Source organism: Aegilops tauschii, chromosome 5 (genome assembly GCF_002575655.3).
Source record: "Aegilops tauschii subsp. strangulata cultivar AL8/78 chromosome 5, Aet v6.0, whole genome shotgun sequence".
NCBI lineage: Eukaryota > Viridiplantae > Streptophyta > Magnoliopsida > Poales > Poaceae > Aegilops > Aegilops tauschii.
In genome coordinates this window covers 432251166-432267295 of record NC_053039.3, presented here as the reverse complement: position 1 = coordinate 432267295, position 16130 = coordinate 432251166, and the positions used below count along the sequence as shown (strand labels likewise).

Below are 16130 nucleotides of genomic sequence, written 5' to 3'. Positions count from 1 at the left end.
GATCCTTCATTCGATTCTTCACCCTGATGATTATTTTTTTCTTGATTTTGCAGCAGTATGCCCACTTGCCCGCCCGACGGCCCATAAGGGTAGCGTGCAACAACTACCTGGCCAAGTATGCGGAATCTTTTTTGTTTCTTATAGCAGAAAAGGAATTAGTAGAAAAAGTGCGCAAGCGTTGCAGCGGGTACAAAATTAATAACAATTAGTACCTCCCTTCTTCCCCATTGCTTAAACCGAACATTTTTTTCTATTTTTCCAGAATTCGTTTGGGTGTTGTTTTAAAATAATCACTCAAATAATTAGTATGACCTTATTGAAATAATCATTATCACTTTGTTGAAATCATCCTTTTTGAAATAATGAAATCTTTAGTTATTATAGAATTAGTAAAAAAACTTGCATATGATTAAAAAGACATACATAAGAATACAGAAAAACTAAATCGCATATTGCCTAGAGTACATTTTTTCAGCAAAGCCTGGGGTACATAGAAGCCTCCATATGCATGCATTCTCTAGCCGATCCATGCGTAGGATCAGCTAATTGGACTAATTAATAGTGGCCTGCATATGACTTTTTTTTAAAGGGTGTGTCTAGGTCTCAGTCGACTGAGACTTAACCAAGTCTCACTCAAGTGATATAGTATATGAGAAGAAAAAGAAAAAACTGAAAAGAAATTTTTGTACGAATCTTAAGCCTAGGGTACATAGAAGCCTCCATATGCATGCATTCTCTAGCCGATCCATGCGTAGGATCAGCTAATTGGACTAATTAATAGTGGCCTGCATATGAACTTTTTTTAAGGGTGTGTTTAGGTCTCAGTCGACTGAGAATTAACCAAGTCTTGCTCAAGTGATATAGTATACTAGTAAAATGCCCGTGCGTTGCTACGGGCTACAATGCATATAAATAAATCAAACAAATAATTAAGGTCGTCTCAAAGTTTGAAGTTTATTTCTCCCTCATATGTCAGTGCATGTTCACACATCAAACAAGCACCCAGTAGGCTCCTCCAAATCCAACCATCTGGATAGTCCGGACTCCCACAAATCCACTCCATATGTGGGGGACAAATGTAGTTGTCTTTGTTGGAACAAACCCTAAACCCTAGCTAGCCCTAGCTGCTGCCTCTCTCACTCTCTCTGCTTGTTGCGCTCGAACGACAGAAAGAAGAAGGAGACACGAGGCATAGCGAGGTTTGCCGGCGCACGAAGGCCACCGCCGCCACGAACGGCGTTTTCTGTTTTCCCTGAGCACGAACTCAGCCCACGCCTGTTACAACGTCTAGGAGGGGGGTCTTATACCCTGGGCCACGTCTATGCGCGCACCCCACGTCCCCGCCCACGCAGAGTGCCTGGTCTGGCCCGCTTTGCCCGCGCCCAACATGCATGCACATGTCCGGGTCGCGGCGAGCCCGCCCTGGACCAACTCTACGCACCCCCTATTCTCGCCAACAGAGAGCATACAAATGCACGCCTATGGTGTACACTTGCACAGGCACCCCATGCACCACACGCACGCACACACGCACACACATGCCGCGGACCCAACGCGCCCGACACGCCCAGCTCGCGCCCATACACGCGCTGGTCGCGTCCGGCTCGTCGCCACGGCTTATTTGCCCAACACTCACCCCCTAAGCCGTGGCTCAGAGCAGGCCTTCGTCTTCGACGCCGACGTCCACCAACAGCGCTTGCTCCGCCGCCGGCGCCTTCCGCAGCTGAGGGCAGTCACGTTTGAAATGGCTGCACTCACCGCACTTGTAGCAGCGGCCACGTCTGTTGCCACCGTAGCCCGACGCCACGCTCCACCCGTCGTCGTCGACCCGAGCGTCGCCCTGCTGCCGCTCCCGTGCCCGCCACTGCCCCACCGTGTACATGAGCTGGCCGTCCGCACGCTCGCCGTCCACTTGTCCGCCTCGCCGTAGCCACTCGTCGAAGGCCTTCAGGCGACCCAGCACCTCCTCGAACGCCATGGTGGACACGTCGCAGAACTGCTCGATTCCAGCCACCGCCGCGTACAGGCGATCCGACACGGAGTCGAGCAATTTCTTCACCAACGCGGCATCTTCCAGTGTCGACCGAGCCCGGGGAAGCGCGCCGCCATACCACCGAGTTTGCCGGCGAACTAATCCAGCGTGTCAGCCTCCGCCATGCGCAGCAGCTCGAACTCACCCCGGAGAGTGCCCAGCCGCGCCGCCCGGACTCGATCCGCGCCGATGAATCGCGCCTTCAGGCTGGCCCAGACCTGCGCCGCCGTCCTCTTGGACGCTAACTGCAGTAGGAGATCCTCCGCCAGCGCCCCGAGCAGGCACGCCCACGTCGGCTTGTCCTTCTTGGCGATCACCACCGCGGTCGCGTCCTTCAGCAGCACCACCGCCTCCCACAGCCCAGCGGCGTCGAGATTGGCCTCGACCTTCATTGCCCACGTGGTGTAATTATCACCAGTGAGCATCAGGACCGGCGTTGGCAGCGAGCTCCCCGACCCGCCGGCGTACGGGACGAGCGACATCGCCGGTGATCACCTCCCGCAATGTGGCTCTGATGTCAATTGTTGGAACCAAACCCTAAACCCTAGCTAGCCCTAGCTGCTGCCTCTCTCACTCTCTCTGCTTGCTGCGCTCGAATGACAGAAAGAAGAAGAAGGAGACACGAAGCACAGCGAGGTTTGCCGGCGCACGAACGCCACTGCCGCCATGAACGGCGCTTTTCTATTTTCCCTGAGCACGAACTCAGCCCACACCTGTTACAACGTCTAGGGGGGGTCTTATATCCTGGGCCACGTCTGGGCGCGCACCCCACGTCCCCGTCCACGCGGAGCGCCTGGTCCGGCCCGCTCTGCCCGCGCCCAACATGCACGCACACGTCCGGGTCGCGGCGAGCCCGCCCTGGACCAACTCCACACACCCCCCTATTCTCACCAACAGAGCGCACACACACACGCACGCCTATGGTGTACACTTGCACGGGCACCCCATGCACCACACGCACGCACACACATGCCGCGGACCCGACGCGCCCGACACGCCCAGCTCGCGCCCATACATGCGCTGGTCGCGTCTGGCTCGTCGCCGTGGCTTATTTGCCCAACAATCTTGACTATCCGTCATGTTATGTCCAACACGCGGTCCGACAAAAACCCGGCCCCCACAACGCACATTTCTCTTTTCTTGGCGGACCCTCCCCTTCCCGCTCGGTTTTCTGCCGTAGCAGGACATTTCTCGCTATTGTGCTCTCCTTTCAAACCGTACGACACCCACCTCATCTTCGCCATCACGACCCCTTTCTGTCGCACCATACCTCCCATGGACTGCCAAGTAGGAGTCCTCCGCTAATCGCCCCTCTCTCCACACTGATCCCCTCCCAACGCCTCATCTAGCCAAATGGCCGTGCATTGCTATGGGCGACAAATTTTGTTGTCAAAACCAGCTTAGCCTGAAATAGTTCTGTATGTACAGTGCTTTTCATTGGTGTGATGTTCTAACATCCATTGCTTTTATATAAACTATATTTTTTTCATGTTTGTATATATCCATTTTCTATATGTACAGTCTTTCTTTTTTGTTTTATGAGCATTAAGATCAGGCTTTATGCCAGAAAATAGCACACGTGATGCTCTTCATGACCTGTTAAAAATGTATGGTCTAGATGTTGACATAGTTGCACAAAATTATTGTTCAATCGAGAGTCCATGTCTCAGTTGACTGCACCTGCAAATCAACCACGACTGCAAGAAAGCTAATTTTTAAGTAGTAGTACAAATCAAGCATGGTATCAAATGATATCACCTAATTAAGAAAAAAGATCCAACATGGAAGTACTTTCATCTTAAGAAGTTTCACATGAGGATCTTTTTTCTTAGGACTCAAAATCGAACGTGGAAGTATTTATGATTCAAGATATATGTTATGAATGTATGACTATTAATGAAATATTCTTGTATCATGCTAGTCTGAAAAGAAAAATTCCTCTTCTCTGTTAGTACTCTTGCTCAATGTATCTGCAACGTGCCTTGAGCTTAATCACAATAAACATATAATATCACAAATACTTGCTTCTGTTTCTGTATGAATAGTTAGGATCAACAACAGAAACAAGTCAGGCAGATGAGTCGACGACTGAACCAAAAAAAACTGTAATTGTTGAAATAATTGCTTCTACCAAGTTCTACTCCCTCCATTCCTAAATATAGGTTTTTTTAGTGATTTGAATATGGACTACATGCGGATGAATGTAGACATATTCTAGAGTGTAGATTCACTCATTTTTCTTCTTATGTAGTCCATATTAGAATTCCTAAAAAGACATATATTTAGAAACGGAGGGAGTAGCATGTTAGCCAAAATCTTGTTACATGAGAAACGCTAATAACTGGGTCAAATTTATGGGAAAATGGCTTCAACAAATGCTTCTGCATCAAAAGGTTGGAGATCTTCACCCCTTTGCCGACGCCAACAAACTTGGCTGGAACTCCAAGTTCGTCTATTAACACTCACCTGAGACAGGATTCAGGTCAGCAAGTTTAGTTGTCGTTTATTTAAGATCCAGGACTGGATTTTGTAACTGTTACAATAAAGGACTGGAAATCGCCCGTACCACACAGCCAACACGAGCAGTCCTGTCTAATTTCGTTAGGATGAATCCTTTGATTCCAACAACCTGGTATGAAGCCAAGAAAGTCCCTCATTATTAGTATCCAATAGAAACATATCTGATGAATCAAGCATCAGAACAGCAGAGTGGCAATTACATCGTTGAACTCCTTCGCTTGCTGTAGCATATTTAATCCAGTTGTGCCATGCAGAACCAGCAAGATCTCCTGAAGAGAATGGAATACACAATAGAAGTTACCTCAAAAGACTGAACAAGCAAAACACAAAATATTGATGAGATCTGTTTGTGCACTTTCTAATTTCGCTAGGTACTATGCAAAAAATGTTGAACTAATATGTCAGAAAGTTAAAATGTTTTAATATATCCTTGTTACCTGCTGAAGGGGAGGGCACTGCCTTCAGAACTTGTGTAGCATCACCATCAGTCACATGCAAGCGAAGATAGGATTAACGATTTTGTAATCCTAAAGGAGGCACTGCCGGCATTGCTAGCTCCCACCATCAATTTTCTTGCTAATTCTTTGGTGGGTTTTAGCGGCAGCTGGGGGAGGCATACAAAACCACAACTAAATAAGATCAATGCACCATGGCCAACACTTGTTAACTGATTATCTAGTGATACACAAGAAAATAATTAAACCAAACCAGGCATTACATATTTGGTCACAGTACATCGAGGATAACATCCATATGAATAGATGGAAACTTACGTACTTCCTCCTCTTGGTTCCAATCATCATCGTCGTCAAACTTGATATTCTGCAGAGCAAGAATATATAAGTTAAACTTGACAATATGGATGACAACTAAGTTATGCATCAACTGGTCTATCCATTTCATATTTGTTGATGTGAAGGAGCACACATACAATACACAATTTTACCAAAATGATGAACCTTTTAAAACCCAATTTTCTACCCCCAAAGAAAACCTCAGTGCATATAAAGTTCTAAGGTACTAACCAAATTATCACCATCATCAGAACTTTCTTCCTCTTCCACTTCCTTGGATTCCTCATATCAACATCCTTTTCAGTTTTCTCCTCTCCATCCTACAAGTACCAAGTCTATCAGCATTGTGGCATCACCTCACTATTTCTGTAACATCAAACAGAGTGTAAGTCTTCAAGCCACTAATAAAATATCTGCAATAGAAAGATGCTTTCCAGATTGATTCCAACTTTCCTACAACTTGAAATATAACTAAAAGGTAATTATGGCTTTGCCATGTGCTTCCCTTCAAGTTTCTCAAATACTTTAAATGACTGATCACCTGGCAAACAAAGATGGCAAGATCTATAAAAAGGACCAACATACACAACACCTCAATAATATCTAGCCTAGAAGTGTTCGTTTGAGTTTCATTACTGCTAATAGACATGCCAATGGGATGGTGTAAACGAAGCAGTTTCCTTAAAAAGGGTCTACAAAATGTAATTGGCATGAGCAAAGTTCAGGGGAGAAGAATCAGCAATGAAATTCTGTTTGGGTATTGTGAAATATAGCAAACTTCTGTCTCTATCCCACCGAAGTTTTCTCTTAATTAGCTGTCCTCCTCTAGAACCCGAGGCGAAAATAATATTGATGGTCTATTGTTCTGAAACAACATATCGGATCACATAATTGGTATTTACTTCAAGACTACCATGTAGTATTTCTGCAGAAAAAAGTAGAAACTGTACTTGTAAAAGATATTTAGAGAAACCAGTGTCCGACATTGTTGAGTAATAAACAAAGCAGTAATTCTGATCACCTGGCAGTCGAATGAATGAATCATCGCCCAATCTTAAACCTACTGTACTACTTCCAGAAAAACATCGATGATTTACAGATGTCGGATTTGTTCAACCTGGGAACCAAACAACGATTTCAACCACAGCATGGGTAAAGAAACGACACCATTCATCCATACCACTTTCTTTGTTACATTCAGCTATAACAATCAGGTATCTTTATAGCTATAACATTCAGATATGTATCAGTAAATTGTATCTTCCATAGCTATGTATCTGTATACCTATGTATCTGACAACATGAGTATACGTATAATTCAGGACAGGTGAAGCATAAAGTTACAAAATAACAAACAGAAAAATACAGAAAACTACATGTTTTCCTCCTCGATTTGTAAATACCTGTGTTCCTCCTCGATGCAGGGCACAGCCAAGACAACTTTGCGCTGCTCCTCGCTGCCTGCAATGTGACCACGCCCTGCCCTAGATACCTGTGTTCCAACTATTACGAAACGAATATGTTAGACATCAGCTTGCTTGTTTCTTTGATTCTTCGGTGGAGAGAAACCAGAGAATCGGTCTGCGCAAATGTCAGCCAAGGAGCAGACCTTAATCCCAGAGTGTGGCGCACGTGAGAGGGGAGGAGGTTCCTGGGGATGAGCAGCCAGCCATGGAGGCAATAACAGGAAGGGTGGCCGTCGCCCGTGCATCGCCTAGACAGAGCTTGGGGGAGGCTCTCTTCCTCTCGTCTGCATCTCTTTCCTGATGAAATCATGAAAGCATATGATAAATCAATTTTAAGAAAATAAAACATTTCTAGACTTGAATCCAGCGGTAAACCTACATATGCCAGCAGCAGGAAACCACATGAACCAATGCCTTGACTGCATACCACACACCCGTGAGACATGGGGAATCAAACCAGAAAAAAATTCATGAGAGGTGACACAAGCGCAACGTACCAACGATGGCCGCCGCCAGAGTGGATCGGAGAAGGGGATGAGCCTACGGGCTGGGTGCTCCGCCCTCACCGTGTAAGACCAGCGCGCCTACAGCCCCTCCAACCACCGACCATCTCCTTCCGGCCGCCTGGACACCGTAGCAGCAGATCAAGTCAGAGAAACGGCCACTTCGCGCTGCCATGCCCAGATCCGCGCCAGACTACCAACTGAGACATTAGGAGTAGAGATGAGAAGAAAAAGAAAAAACTGAAAAGAAATTTTTGTACGAATCTTAATGCAAGATCAATGGAATATAACATCGACTGAGACATAACTGAGACGTAGCAAAACTGTTTTTTAAATCCCTACCTGCCCGCTTACTCCTTTGGTCTTTTTTCATGCAGCCTCCTATATTTATGGGGGTATCTTTTTGATATTTCTCCTTAGCCCAATATCCCATCATTTATCCTTGCCTTATTCTTCTTCATGCATATATGTCTCACGGATCACCCTCTCTGTGAGTCTTTTTTGCCATCAATTTGACCATCGCCAAATCCGGATTTCTACTAATTCCTTTCTAAATTTTTTATCTATCATTAGTTCCTTACATTCTTCATGCATGCCTCAGGAAACCAATGATAATTTGACCATGCACTTCACAAATTCCGGATCTCAATTCCTTTCCTTCGTCATGCATGACTGACGAATCTGTGCGTAAACGGGCCCAACTCTTTACCCTTTCCTCCTTATTAATTCCCAAGGCTTCTTATTGATTTGAACTCACCAACGTATACAAATTGGTTGTATTGCCTGTAAAAGAGCGAGGTGGTACTATATAAGATAAACACATCCTATTTTCATTACACAAGCGGGCTGCCACATGTGGGCGAGACGTGAAAAAAGGCCACGAGCGACGGCCCAAGCTGGCACATGTGTGAGAGACGTGCGCCAATTGAATAGACAACCTTACCTAGATTTCTCAACACAATAGGCCAGTTGTCATTATTATTTTTGACGAGCGTGTGCAGAAAATAGTACCACCTCGGATAAAAATAATAATACAGGTGAACGGATGAAAAATTTGAAGAAACGCACCTTGCTTTATTAGTAGGTATAGATATAGATTTGCTTCAGCGGGGATAAATGATACTCCTTCCGTCCCATAATATAAGACGTTTTTTTGCAAACTAACATACTTTACAAAAGCGTCTTATATTGTTGGAACAAAGGGAGTATTAAAGATTTATCAATCCACATATATTCATTTGAGTCTTAGTCAAATTTTTTGTCCAATGATTATCAATCGACTGATATTCATTTCAGCCCTATCGGCGAGGCGGCGTCGTCCGTGGGCTGGAGACGTCTGCAGGCGACGCTGGCCAGCGTACTCGGCCGCGCAGGTGGCGGGTCGCTGGTGGAGTCCGGCCATGGCGTGGTTCTCCGTTGCGTCAGATCTGGAGGTTCCCCTTTCTCTTGCTGCCTCTGTCGTCGTCCCGGTGGTTTGCGGCTGCAGGCTCCGGTGGTGGTGAGCCCTGGTGGTTTACTTTGGGTCCGGGGGAAACCTTGGCCAGTCTAGCCGACCCAGCGGCGGCGACGCCCATGGGCGCCGCTTTCCTTCATGAAGGCGCAGCTGAGGGCCCAATCTACCTACCTCGATCCTCGGCCGGGTGAAAACCTTCAATCCTTTTCGGATCTGCCGGCAGCGGCGCTTTTTGCGTCGTGACCTTCCTGGAGGTGTCGTCAGGGGCACTGGGGCTCTGTTGGGAGTGCAGAGGATCTACAGGTGGAGGGGATAGGACCAGTGGTAGCAGGTGGTGTTCGCGAAGGAGGAGCGGCGTTGCATCTGACACGTCGACAATGGCGGGTCTCAACGGCATGGAGCAGCGGGGTCTCGCTGCTAGGCGTGTGTTAATGGACGAGCGCAGGATGGTGGCGTTGTCTGGCGTCGTGGTGGCGTCGACGGCAGCTAAACCGGGCAAGGTAGATGCAGCAGTACATCTCTGAAGATGGATTGGTGGCAGGTGGCTGCGGCGACCTCATACCCGGCAGGCGTCCTGGTTGAGGAGTGCGCCGGACCGGTGGGTGACCCATACCCGACAGGCGTCCTAGATGGGAACTCAGGTCTTAGATGTTAGGTTTGGCTGCGAGGTCTGTTTGGTATTAGGCACAGACTATCAGCATCCCTTCATCAAATGGATAGGAGTAGCGACAGATGTTGCCTAGACGGTGGCTTCACACTTACTACTGTATTTCTTTGTAAGGTCTTTTGAGAATAATTAATAAAGTGGCTATATGCATCGTCCAGATGCAGAGGCCGGGGGTCTTCCTCCTTTTCTAGAAAAAACTCTATATCTGAATATTTTATGTCATACTTGAATAATTTTAACAATTAATGAACTTCTTTAAAATGCCTAAACTATTTTTAATACATAAATAATTTTAATACATAAACGGGTTGGTTGTGGAAGCAGAGGAGGCTGTTGCACGTCCGTATCAGGACCTCTGAATCGCTGACGGTGAACCTGGCAGTGAGTCGCCGGTGCTCGTCGAAGAGGAAGGCACGGCCGCCGTGCCGACCGAAGGAGGGCACGAACACGACGGTGTGGCTCGGGGCCCGTAATACCATCAAATTCATGAAAAATTAATAGAGGTGCTGATCAATCCAACTGACAAGGATAACTTCATACTTGTTATTGATCCTATATCGACTAGTTGCAAATCATTCTTGTGCATTAAACTACATGAGATGATTGAGGGATTATGAGCTTTAAACAGCCTAGAGTTTCTTTGCATCCATATATTTCTAGCATCCCATGACTGTGACATCCATAGTAATTTGTGTGGCGGAGATTGCAGAATGAGCATGACTTCATCATGAGCTGTAATACCTCTATGCCTTTGTTGACGATGGAGTTCCAACAATGGAAGGCAAAAGGGCAGTCCCAAAATAAGTGACTTAAGTCATGCATCATGAACCGTTGTCTCCGTTTTCTATGAAGAAGTCACTGTTGCACGTATTGTGATGCTTCGACAACGGTACATGTGCACAGCAAACATGGATATCGCCAACGCCAAGCAACCAGACATACCATGTACATGGGATAAGAAGAGTGAAGTCTGTTTTAAACCTTGAGGTTGTAAAGCTCGTCCAAAATGAACCCTCACCTCAAAATCCCTAAAGTTTGTACTCTGTACTCATGTTCCCGGTCTGATCCGGACCTCTCAATTAGTTTAGACCAATTTGGTACACCAGGAAAAACACAATCCCGCTGGGGTAACTTTATACTCTCACTGATTAAGTGGACCTACGCGTCATATCCATCTTCGCGCTGGGAACGGATCAGAAGCGCTCCTGTGCATGCGTACATATACGCGTCCAGCCGGCGGCCAGAATCGATCAAGCAACTTGCTGTGTTGTACGTGCATGTGTGTTCTGCTGTTGTTCTGTATCCGTTGCAACCCATGTACGCGCTCTAGTTGTCTTTTTTTGAAACGGAACGCGCTCTAGTTGTCAAGGCAAAGCCAGGAGAACTTGTGGTGGCAGGCAATTCTAAACTGCTCGGTGCAGATTGTAGAAGGCTGAAAAGCTTTGAAATGCTACTCACATTCAGTATTCACATCAACAGGTTACATTACATATACATGAGTGTACACTGCGAAGAGATTAGGAGACGTGGAACAACACATAAGGAACCGGTCCTCACCTGAACGTTGCATGCAACAAACTCTCTCAACAAGGACCAAGTAGAAGCCGTGGTCGCGCACACCAGTCAAGCTACTCGATGCCGTGCTACCCCACGAACTGCATATGGCCAGGGGAGCACCGATGTGCGGGCGCACCACTTCATCATCTTGCTCTCCTCTACTCACGACGAGAGCACGGGCTCCTCGACATGAGGCGTACTGCCGACGCGCAGCCCGGGTCCTGGCATAGAGTGGAGCAGCGCACGACGTTGTTTGCAATGGTGGGCACGAGGCACACGGGGCGCACGACACCGGCAATGCTGCACACACGCGTCTGCATTGATTTCAGGAGAGAGAGAGAGAGAGAGAGAGGCACTAGGGATAGAGGATGGATTGACACGTGGGTAAGGATGTAAGTGAGGATAGACTCTGGGCGGGATGGAATATTTCCCGTGTGCCAAACAGGTTCAGGGTCGGGATCAGACCAGGATCATGAGTACATGGTACAAATTTCAGGGATTTAAAGGTGAGGGTTCATTTTGGACAGGCTCTACAACCTTAAAGTTTAAAATAGACTTCACTCGGATAAGAATATGCCATCAACATCAACAAGATTATCGCGCCCACCGAGAGCTCCTTCAAGGAACCAACTCGCAGTCCAAGTTCGGTGTCGGGAACTCCACCCAACACCGGTCGACGTGATCTCTTGCATGTCTACCTCAAAACGCACGAGACAGATGGCCATTGCCACCTCGTGTAATGAACGATACATCAATACACGACGCTATTGCCGACGGCGATCACGCAACATTGGGTAGTTTGAGGGCGTTGGTGGTCGCCATCACCGTTCCAAGGTCGCAAACTTCTACCAAGGCATGGTCGTCTCGTCATGAATTATCAAGCTCGGCTTTCCAGCTAACCAGTCCGCCGGTCCGGTTGCCCGACGAATTATATTACTTCCTTCATTTCCTTTTACTCCTCATATACGATTTGCTTAAAGTCAAACTTTGTACACTTTGCCCGAATTTATGTTAAAATATATCAACATCTATAATATCAAAGTTATATAATACAAAACTTAATTTCATGATGCATCTAATAATATATAATCGGTATTGTGAATGTTGATCGTTTTTCCTATAAACATGGTCAAACGTTGTCAAATGAATTTGACTTCAGATAAATTTTATATGCGAAGTAAAGAAGAAACGGAGGGGATACTAATACACTTTTGGATAACCCCTATAGCAGGCTGCTAGTGTGTTGAACTCGATGCAAAAAATAAAAAGAGTAGTGTGTTGAACTTATACGGTCAGTGAAGAGGGAAGACCACGTACGCACGCACGTACGTACTTTCACCAGATCGAGACCACCCACGGCGTATGAACCGAAGTCTGGAGTCTGGACGACGACTAGCAGGGCGGCAAAGCCGGTTCCTCGATGAAAATTGTACTATTCGTTTTGATCCATAACCTCAGTTGCATCATTTGAATAGATTAATTAACTTGAGATTTATTATATATTGCACCAACGGCACCAAGTAGTCTGCTGTTCAGGTCCTATCACTTGCCGTTTATGGTTAATTATTACTCCGTATTTGGCTTCAGACTAGCCTTTCGCGTCACATTTTTTAATTCGAAAGTCAGCCTCTGGTGCGTCCATTGAACCTAGCTAGGCGATGCTGATTCATCCGTTAACATATGGGAACAAGTGGAGGCGGCACACGTCGCTAGCTGATTACGTCCGCAACTACGTATTTCTATGTTTTTATAGTTGGACCTGGCTAGTGGGCACACAGGCGCTCGTTAACACCCTCCAGCGCATCGCCGTATATGGCATGTACTTATCCGTGCCGCTAGAAAAGAAAATTATTAGCTTTCACATGCAGCGTCTGACACACGACATGGAAATCAATAATTAATGCGTTCACACTAGGCAATGGCGGTAGGTACATGCTAATTCATTTTTGCATTAAATATCGTTTCACAAAATTAAAAAAGTTATAACTTTTGAATGGATCCTCGGAATTGCAATCCGTTTTCACGGTTAGGTTTCTTATGACGAGATCTTCAAAACTAGATCCCATATGGATATGTTTCGATGAATATATTTTTAGAGCAACTTTAAAACTAGATGAGGCAACTAGAGTGTTAAATTGAAGCAAGTTGTCTTGCATAATGTGTACTAGTGAATTTACCTAGCAAGTACTTCGTAGATAATTTAGAAACTTTGGTAGACAACTTTTCATCATATATAAGCAACTGAGCATTGTCAGTGGAAAATTTGGCAGAGGAAAAAAAACAAGCAACTACCCTAGCAAAACCAAGCAATTGTGGTAGCAAAACCAAGCAACTCCCCTAGCATCTATTTTAGGCAGAGGAAAAATGTATGGGCAACTTGAATAGCCTTTTATAGACAAATATTCGATCTACTCCCCCTCTCATCCACCTTCTCGTATGTTGTAGCAGAAGATCAATGCAACTCAATTACAAAGAAACGCAAAAAGTGAGAAATTGTTCTAGCAGAAACAAGCAGAGGTCCCTAGCATTACTACTTAGATTGTCTATTTTACGCAGAAAAAACATATGAGCAAGTTGAATAACCTTTGTGGACAACTATCCTACCCCCTCCCCCATGTAACTTCTCATCTGTTATAGCAAAAATCCAAAAAACTCAACCATAAAAGGACACAAAATGCAAAACTGTTCTAGCAAAAAAAACAAGCAACTTCCCTTGCAAAAAAAGCAATTGTCCTAGCAAAACCAAGCAACTCCCCTAACATCTACTCTAGGCAGACGAAAAATGTATGATCAATTTGAATAGCCAAATATTCGATCTACTCCACCCCTCTCATCCACCTTCTCGTATGTTGTAGCAGAAGACCAAAGCAACTCAATTACAAAGAAAGGCAAAAAAAGTGAGAAATTGTTCTAGCAGAAACAAGCAGAGGTCCCTAGCATTACTACTTAGATTGTCTATTTTACGCAGAAAAAATATATGAGCAAGTTGAATAACCTTTGTGGACAACTATCCTACCCCCTCCCTCATGTAACTTCTCATCTGTTATAGCAAAAATCCAAAAAACTCAACCATAAAAGGACACAAAATGCAAAACTGTTCTAGCAAAAAAAAACAAGCAACTTCCCTTGCAAAAAAAGCAATTGTCCTAGCAAAACCAAGCAACTCCCCTAACATCTACTCTAGGCAGACGAAAAATGTATGATCAATTTGAATAGCCAAATATTCGATCTACTCCACCCCTCTCATCCACCTTCTCGTATGTTGTAGCAGAAGACCAAAGCAACTCAATTACAAAGAAAGGCAAAAAAAGTGAGAAATTGTTCTAGCAGAAACAAGCAGATGTCCCTAGCATTACTACTTAGATTATCTATTTTACGCAGAAAAAACATATGAGCAAGTTGAATAACCTTTGTGGACAACTATCTTACCCCCCTCCCCCATGTAACTTCTCGTCTGTTCTAGCAAAAATTCAAACAATTCAACCACAAAAGGACACAAAATGCAAAACTGTTCTAGCAAAAAAAACAAGTAACTGCCCTAGCAAAAAAGAGCAATTGTCCTAGCAAAACCAAGCAACTCCCCTAGCATCTACTTTAGGCAGAGGAAAAATGTATGAGCAACTTGAATAGCCAAATATTCGATATACTCCCCCCCCCCCCTCTCATCCACCTTCTCGTATGTTGTAGCAGAAGACCAAAGCAACTCAATTACAAAGAAACGCAAAAAAGTGGGAAATTGTTCTAACAGAAACAAGAAGATGTCCCTAGCATTACTACTTAGATTGTCTATTTTACGCAGAAAAAATATATGAGCAAGTTGAATAACCTTTGTGGACAACTATCTTACCCCCCCCCCTCCCCCATGTAACTTCTCATCTGTTCTAGCAAAAATCCAAAGAACACAACCACGAAAGGACACAAAATGCAAAACTGTTCTAGCAAAAAAACAAGCAACTGCCCTAGCAAAAAAAGCAATTGTCCTAGCAAAACCAAGCAACTCCCCTAGCATCTACTTTAGGCAGAGGAAAAATGTATGAGCAACTTGAATAGCCAAATATTCGATATACTCCCCCCCCCCCCCCTCATCCACCTTCTCACATGTTGCATGAGCTTTGCATAAGTGAAAAAAAACTACAAGCAACAACTCAATCCACAACTCCGTGCACTATGTCTTCATTTTTAGCAACTCTTATATCACCATGCAGCAACTACTATAGTAGTTCCAAGGTACGCAAAACATATGCACACGTTCTAACAAAACAGCACACCCATGAGACTACCAGCCTTTATTTAGGGCCGATGGAACATATGTCAACATTACATTGTGTTCGTTCCATTGAGACGTCTTAAAAGGTCCTCTGTAATTTCAGTAAGAAATGTTGTGTGTTGACTGTTCACAGTGCACAACTTATATCTGAATCTAGTCCAACACTAATCTCAGCAAAAAGTCGTCGATTATCTGCTACCTTGACTGGGAAAAGAGGCTAAAGAGAACTATAGTTGTACATAGAATTCCCCTGATTGATTTTGAGCAACTCTTATGCCACCGTGCAGCAACTACTAATCCCGGCCAATTGTTGCAACGTACATATTTCTCTATAGAAACGAACGTCATAGCTGCCCGAAGATAGTTACCTAGCTACTTCGTCTATCCATCGACATCCCTCTACATAGTAGTACCAACAAACAGTCTACAGACTAAAATGTTTAGAAATTTAAACTGAATTTTCAGTATACACTTTGATCCTTACCAACCACAAAACTTGCATCATGTGAAGAGTAGAAATAGGATTCGTTACGAGAGTATTTTCTCATGGTCCAAATGCTTGATTGTGCAGGAACTGCAATGAAGTAAAATTAACTAGCACCAGCAGTAGAACATTCGAGGCTTCGAGCGATTTGCATGTCCTTGATGGTGCTGAACCCGACGACCTTGCCGCACGGCCTGGTGAGCAGGAGGTACGACTGTCAGTGAGCTGCATGTCGACGGCGCCGAGCACCACGAGCATCAGCGGGTGCACGCCAATTGATTGCGCAGCTCCGCTAACAGCAGCAGTACCAGCAGCGTTGTGGTGGCGCCCCAGGCAACACGAACGCGCCGCCGTGGGCTGGCCTGAGCACCAGGTATGAGACCCAGA

At 45.3% G+C, this 16130-nt stretch overlaps 2 long non-coding RNA genes across 3 annotated transcripts; both read right to left on the bottom strand.

Moving 5' to 3' along the window:
- Positions 1 to 4236: 4236 nt before the first annotated feature.
- On the bottom strand, positions 4237 to 5572 carry LOC120965239 (uncharacterized). Of its 2 annotated transcripts, XR_012183719.1 has the most exons (5): positions 5326 to 5376; positions 4990 to 5156; positions 4753 to 4821; positions 4599 to 4661; positions 4237 to 4498 (listed from the first exon to the last, which is right to left on the bottom strand). It is a non-coding gene; the product is annotated as an uncharacterized lncRNA (long non-coding RNA). The 2 variants fall into 2 exon arrangements; XR_006664470.2 differs by having other exon boundaries at positions 4990 to 5572.
- Positions 5573 to 6410: 838 nt separating this feature from the next.
- Positions 6411 to 7542, bottom strand: LOC141022418 (uncharacterized). Its single transcript, XR_012183718.1, has 3 exons — positions 7310 to 7542; positions 6956 to 7109; positions 6411 to 6849 (listed from the first exon to the last, which is right to left on the bottom strand). It is a non-coding gene; the product is annotated as an uncharacterized lncRNA (long non-coding RNA).
- Positions 7543 to 16130: the final 8588 nt, after the last annotated feature.